This window comes from Vicia villosa, unplaced genomic scaffold (assembly GCF_029867415.1).
Source record: "Vicia villosa cultivar HV-30 ecotype Madison, WI unplaced genomic scaffold, Vvil1.0 ctg.003574F_1_1, whole genome shotgun sequence".
NCBI lineage: Eukaryota > Viridiplantae > Streptophyta > Magnoliopsida > Fabales > Fabaceae > Vicia > Vicia villosa.
In genome coordinates, this window is record NW_026706240.1 from 34,970 (window position 1) to 42,929 (window position 7,960).

The 7,960-nt window shown below is 34.2% G+C and overlaps 1 pseudogene; it reads left to right on the forward strand.

Moving 5' to 3' along the window:
* Window positions 1-1,374: 1,374 nt before the first annotated feature.
* On the forward strand, window positions 1,375-7,210 carry LOC131641200 (MDIS1-interacting receptor like kinase 2-like; annotated as a pseudogene).
* The last annotated feature ends 750 nt before the right edge of the window (window positions 7,211-7,960 follow it).

Sequence of the window (7,960 nt, forward strand, 5' to 3'; positions counted from 1 at the left end):
AGGATGATGTCTCCGGGTGCCATCTCTCAACAAACGCTGATAATAGAGGGGCGTCCAACATCGTCAGGGAGCATCCAGCAAAGTCCAACAAATGGAAGTCTCAAACTATCCTCGCCACCTGTTCAGGCATCGGTCTCTCGGGGAAGTTCTTCAACTTCGACCCGTGAGAAGTGATCTTCAACATTGGACGCTCCTGTAACAAAAAAAAATACAATTAAAAAATACAATCAAAACACAATAGTATAAATTAAATTGCATAATAAAAATTAAGCACTTAAGCAATGTTACATACCTCGCCCTGCAATATCCTGTTAAAACGGACCTGTCAGAAGGTCCTCTTGGAAAACCCCCATCAGTGTGTACTGATGGCTCCGTAGATGCACCTGTGGTGGTGTCTGTATCATGCACCACTCGCTCCTCAGCAACCCCCTCCTCAACCACAATCACCCGCTCCTCAACTCTAGACACCTCTTCATCAACAACAGGTACCTGCTCCTCAGCATCAGCCGGCTCCCGAACAACAGCCACCGCCTCAACATCAACAACCTCATCCTGATGCACCTGCTCGTCCACAGCAGTGGATGCTCTACCACCCTGACGGCGAGGTGTACGGAACCCCATACCCACCTGTTCAGCCCTCCGTTTCCGGTTAGAACCGGTCGGAGGAACATGTCCAACATGTAAGACTGAGAAAAAGTGATACTTTTGGTTTCATCTCAATTCAGTATTCCATGTTCATATACCACTCTTTGAGAAAAAGTGTCTTTTTTTTTTACTTTTAGAAGGACCTATAATGTCTTGATCCTTATCTTCCAAATGAAGCATTTCTTGAGCTTGAACCCAACATCAAAGTTGTATAGAATTAAATTTACTTTAAAATGAACTTTGGTTGGACAATTTCTGATGAATCATATGAGAGTTATGGTTGGTCAAAGTTCAGTTGACTTTTAGTTTAAAAACCCAAATTTTGAAACTTTGAGTTTTGATGATCCCTGAGTTTTCCTTGATGAATCATGATCAACCATTGATCAAATGATGAATATAACCTCAAAATGTTGATGTTGACAAAAAATCAAAAGTTTTGACTGTAAGTTGACCATAGTTGACTTTTATGTCAGACTAGTCGACTGTTGATCATTTGAGCAATCGACTGGGCAGTCTTGTGATTCAAGGCTTGAAACTTGGTATGAGGATACTTTAAATCATATGATATGCCATGAAGTCCACTTGAGGCCTTGATACATCCAATTCCTTTGAGAAAACCAAAACCTGAATTGAAGTCTTGTTATTTAAGAGAGAGAGTAGACATGCTTGCTTCTTGCACTACTTTGAACAATTGGAGATCTCAGTGCTTGAGCCAAATTAATTTGAAATATGGTGTGCAAATTTTGGGGTATGACACAACCACCTCCACAGCAGATACCTACTCCTCCACAGCGGTTACCTCCACAGCTGGCACCTCCATATTCGGTACCTCCACAACTATCTCCTCCACAGTGGGTACAGGCACAATTGACTCCTCCACAGGTACCTGCTCAGCCACAAGCACAGTTACACGTGCCTCCTCCGTAGCAACAACTCTAGCAGCCCAACATCAGAGTGCGTGGAACTGCACCTGCTTAGCCAACTGTTTCTAGTGAGAATCGGTTGGAGGATGTCTTCTAGCTTGTAGCTGGGAACCTTTTGCCTCATCCCCCGGGCCTAAGTTTGTTCTCTATCAACAAGCCTGCCTGCAACGAAACCTTCTATACATCTGGTCCTCATTATAACAAATAAATAAGGCAAACAAAAATAATTAAAAAAATGAACTACTGAATATTTAAGAATTTCCGGTATTTTTTGTAAAAAAATGAACTACCGGAAATTCTGAAATTTTCGGTTTTTTTTAAAAAATTGAACTACCAGAAATTTCAAAATTTTCGGTACAATTGCCTCAAAAGAGCACCGGAAGTTTTGAAATTTCCGGTAAGAAATCCGGGAAATTCCTAAAAAATTTCGTGAATTTCTACTTGATATTTCTCAAAATAACCGGATATTCTTACTATTTCGTGAAATTTTTGGTAATCGCCTCCAAATTTCCGGCATCACCCTTGAAATTAGAAAATTTCGGCACTCTTGTAACTTTTGTGAAATGGTGAAATTTTTGGATTGGGTATTTTGGTCTTTTCATACACTTTGAGGGGTGCCAGGTATAATTGTTGGGATGACAGGTTAATTTCTCTCTATCTACCCAGTACTTATAATATTAATTTTTAGGGAAAATACCCTTTTTCATCTCTTAACTTTATTTCGGGGTCCAGTTTGGTCACTTAACTTAAAAAAGTGTCATGTTAGTCCTTTAACTTTTAAAACAACATCACGTAAGTCCTCTCTGTCAATTACCCTCAAACGTCAGTTTATGTGTGAATATGTGGCAGCTGAATTGGAAAGACAACTTCATCTTCTCTATTTACACAAAGTGTTCGTGTTACACATACTGAAATTTAGACCTAGGGCAAATTGGAATTTGGGATTCATACTTGGAATTAGGAATTAGGGTATGCAAGCATGGAATCAGGTGGTTGTTCATCCATGCTGAAACAAAAAACTCAGAAAGTGGTGATTCAAACGTATACAGTAGCTCACGATGGAAACCCATATGTCATTGTGCAGACATGGTTGTTCTTTGAAGGGAAACACCAGTTAAGAATTTCGGAAAACATTTATGGGGTTTGTTAAATTATAAGGTATGCAAATAATTTCTGTTTTATTTCTGTTTGAGTTTGAGTGTGGTTACTTAGGTTGGTTTTATGAGGATGTGGGAGATGAGAAGGAGAAATTTTAGATGGATAGGTTAGAAAAGGTATCAAAGGAAATTTCTGAAGAAAAAAACGAGTTTGAAAAATCAATATGGTGAATGAAGAATTAGGGAAGCAATTGATGAAACTTGAAAGTGAAATGAAGAATATCATGAAGTGTTTTTTTTAAAAAAAATTTGATGTGTTTTATGATTATGTGTGTATTAGTTTTAGAATTAATTAGGGTATTATGATGGATGCCTTAAAGTTTGTTTGTAATAGTTGATCTCTTAATGTTTTTACCAGTTGAATGTTAAAGTTGTTAAAGTTTGTATCATTTGAATGTGTAGTAAAGTTGGTTTTAGTTTGTACCAGTTGAATGTAAAGTTTGTATCAGTTGATGTTAAAGTTTGTTTGGCATTACCTATTTGGCATACTTAAATTTTGACATGACTTGTATGTTTATGTCAGTTAGATGTTAATTTTTTTTTATCATTTTTGGGATGACCTATTTGCAATAATTGGCCTGAAAAGTCACATAATATTTGGCATGGCCTGTTTGTTTGTATCAGTTGAATTATTGTATGTGTTTTGGCATACCAATTACGTACTATATAACACATAATAAAATATGTACCATAATACATAAAATCAAAATGTTATATCATTTCCAAAAGACAATATGTTCCAAAATACATAAAAACTAAAACCATATGTTCCAAAAATACATAACAAGCAAGCAATACAATATGTTCCAAAATACACGTGACATCAATACATAGACTGAGATGGTACCAAAATCCCATAATATACAAAATACATAAACTGATATCCTAATTAAAACTAGAGGTTCTTCTTTGGTGTGGTTCTCTTAGTTGGAGTTGTTCTTCTTGTTGTAGGGCCATCAACATTCTTGGATGCAGTCAATCTAGTTGTAGGCCCTGGGGGGATAAAAGGTCTTGATGCCCATCTAACTTGTGCCTTGCCCTAGCAAGTCCAGGAGGTACAAATGGTTGAGTCTTTTTGTGTAGCATTTCCCTTAGATGTCTTAGATGGTTGAGTCTTCTAAGTAGCCTTTCCCTTAGATGTCTGAGATGGTTGAGTCTTTTGAGTAGTATTTCATTTCTGAGATGGTTGAGTAGATTGGGAAACTTGAACTATTGGTTGAGAAGCATGTGTTGGAGGTTGAGATGCTTGAACGGATGGTTGGGAAACATGTGTTGGCGGTTGAGAAAATTGAGTTGTTGCGTCCAACTTTCTTCCACATACTACACTTCACAAAAAAACATGCTATTCTCATTTTGGAATCATACCCATCAATCTCTTCTTGTTCAAGATTCCTCTTCTTCTTTGATCTACCAGGCATCTTCCTATACTTGGGTGGTTGCACATCTGGCTATGGTGTCTTAACCCACAAGTTTGATCCATTAACAGGATAGAGCACATGCTTATATACTGACTTGTACTTTGAAACCCTATAATACTCAAGAATGTAAGCATCAACGTTGAAGTATATAGCAATTTTATGTTAATGTATTTTTGTCCATGACTATTTTGTGTAGCAATTTTCTCTAGACTTTTTTTTGTTATATATATATATATATATATATATATATATATATATATATATATATATATATATATATATATATATATAAAGGGTTAATACCACTTTATTTTTCTATAATGCACGATTTTTGCTTTATCCCCTGTAATATGTTTTTTGGGATTATCCCCTGTAATATTATTATTTGGATTCCCCCTAAGCGTACAAATTAAGCACTGAATTTGGGGAGTAAATAAAAAAAAATTACAGAGAATAACTTGTGCACTTAGGGAGAGAAAGACATAGATTTTAACATTTTAAGGAGATGATATAATTTTTTTTATAGGGATAAAGTGAATTTCGCCTATGTGTAATAATTAACTAAAGGTAGTATTGTTGGATTTCAAGTGTGAAAGTTATGCACAACTTTCACACTTGAAATCCAAAAATACTACCTTTAGTTAATTTTCCATACTAAAATATATTGAGTTAATAAATAGACTATGGACCCGTTTGTTTTATTAAAAAAAGTATTTTCATTTTATTTTTATAAACCTTTTTTATAATTTTTTTAATCATTAAAAAAAATTTAATTCGTTTTTTATAAAAAAAAAAGAAGTTTAATATTGATATCCTATAATATAAATATATATTATTGAAGATTAAAATAACAATTTTCTAAAAAAGATGTATCTCAAAAAATATTTTTTAAAAATGATTTGAAGTAGCTTTAAATTTAAATAATTTTTTAAAATTTTAATATAAAATAAATTATAGCAAAATGATAAATTATTTAAAATAACTCTTTAAGAATAATCATTTAAATCAAGTAATTCATACCTCTAAGAGATATGATCATTCTTCTTAAAATAATTAACTGGATTTTGTGAAAGTTGTGTATAGTCGCACATAAAATAGAAATGAAGGAAGTGTTAGATTTATAAGAGAGATGACACCGCTTCCCAAATTTTTCCAACAAAGTATATTATTGACAAAATAATAATTATTGTCATATTTTAGATTTAAAAACTATCAATAAAAAATAAATAAAAAAAAAAACTTTAAAAACAAAAATTTCTTCAATTATAACAAGTAAAAATGATTGATGGGACATGAATTTGAACTTATTGGTTTTAGAAATTTCACCAGTCGTATCCCATTTTCCATAGAAAAATAGGCTAAATTGTCATATCTATATTTAGGAGGCAATCGAATTTCTGGATACATCTCTCCAATAATTGGGAAGTTATTGAGCATAAAAACGCTAGCTCTCCATGGAAATAATCTCACTGGATATATTCCGACGAAACTGAATATGCTTTGCTTTCTAATTTGCACTCATTCTCTGTACATGAAAATAATTTTATCAGTCAGTTGCCTCAACATTTGCCATGGGGAAACCTGAAATACATTAGTGCTTCATATAACCATTTTACAGGACCAGTTCTAAATAGTTTGAAGAATCGTTCCAGCCTTATTAGACTTTGGCTTGACAATAACCATTTTGATGGAAACATAACTGATGATTTTGGCTTGATATATCTTATAACCAATTGAAAGGTCCACTTCCAAATATGTGAGCATTTAATAACGCAACAATTGAAGTGTTGAGAAATAATACAGTCTTGTGCGGTAATGTTTTGGGGTTGACGCCTTGCGTAAAATCAAGCAGTGGATATCCTAATCATAAGATTAAGAATTTGATCTTATTGATAGTTTTACCTCTAGCACCAGGAATTCTAATGTTAGCATTTGTTTGTTTCAAACTCTCAAAACATTTATGTCAAACGCGAACCACAAGAGACAACCAGGATGGCGGAACTATTGTTTCTCCGAATAATGCATATGCAATATGGAGTTTTTATGGGAAAATGGTGTATGAGAACATTATTGAAGAAATAAAAGAGTTTGATGAAAAATATCTCATTGGAGTAGGAATACATGGAAGTGTCTACAAAGCTGAGTAGAGTTGCACATAGGCCAAATAGTCGCTGCTAAAAAATCCATTTGGCAACAAATGAAGAAAATTCTGGTATAAGATGTTTCACAAGTGAGATTCAAGCTCTGACAAAAATTTGACATCGTAACGTTGTGAAGCTATATGGGTTTTGTTCAAATTCACACTTTTTGATTTATGAGTTCGTGGAGAAAGGAAATTTAGAGAACATTTTGAAATACGACGAACAAGAAATTGAATTTGATTGGAATAAGAGAGTGAATGTCATTAAAGATGTAGCAAATGCTTTAAGCTATATGCACCATGATTGCTTCCCTCCCATTGTTCATCGAGATATATCAAGAAAAAACATTCTTGTAGACTTAGAATATATGGCTTGTGTCTCTCACTTTGGAACAACTAAGCTTCTTAATCCTAATTCAGACAATTGGACCTCATTTGCAGGCACATTTGGATATTCTGCTCCAGGTTAATTTCATTTATGTTATTGTCAAATTATGATATGATAAACATTATAAATTGTGTTTGCTAACCATGTTCTCTTTTTATTTTTATTTTGTACAGAACTTGCATACACAATGGAAGTGAATTAAAAATGTGATGTGTATAGTTTTGGAGTATTAGCATTCGAAATACTTTGTGGAAAACACCTTGGAGATATTATGTCTAATAAGTATACATTGGAGTACTATGGCATGATCAACACTTGACACTATGTCAGTGATGGATATGTTGGACCAACGTCTTCCTTATCCAGTGAATACTAAATCTAAGGTGTTGGTTTCAATAACAAAGACAATAGTAGCTTGCTTGAACCAAAGTCCACGGTCTCGTCCTATCATGCAGCAGGTTTCTATGGAGATTTCAATGTCATAGTCTTCTTCAATGCTTGAGTGTTGCTTTTACTTCTTAATTATTGTTATTTTGTAAACCTTGCTTGGCTTGTTTTGTATTAAAGGTTATTTTAGTTTGTTTTGGTCATGCTGGTTATTTTGAAAAATCGCTAGTGTAGAAAGAGGAATTTACACTATTTTTTTATACGTTTTCCACCTGTTATTAGAGGGTGTAAACTCAAAGGGTGAGAAATGTCTGACTAATTTACACCCGTTTTAAAACGGGTGTAAATCGAGAGTAGATTACACTCTTTTTAGATAAAAAAGGTGTAAATTGGTACATTTATACATTTAAAACAGTTCTTCCAAGAAATAAAATATTGCTACTGGGACGAACCCCTCCTCTTCAAGAGAGGAGCAGACGACATATTTTGTCGTCGTGTACCTGAAGATGAAGTGGAAAACATTATAAATCATTGCCACTCCTCCCCTTATGGCATACATGCAAGAACATCCAAAAATTGTGTTAAGATCCTTCAGTCAGGCCTTTATGGCCAACTTTGTGGCTCGATGTTCTTGCTTTCATCATCAAATGTGACTGGTGCCTGTTGTGCCCCAATTTTTGACCACTGAGATCCCACCATATTCCAAATAGTAGGATCATCATCATCATTATCATCATGCATACATCATTTTCTAACCAAAAAATACCAAAAAAATTATTGTTTGTTGCTTGTATCCTAAGATAGGAGGCTGATCAAGAGGAGATTGGGCAAATTAGGGTTTTGAGGCCCACAAGGAAGTTCAAACATTCTCACATGTGAAAATGATTCTCTCATAAAAATAA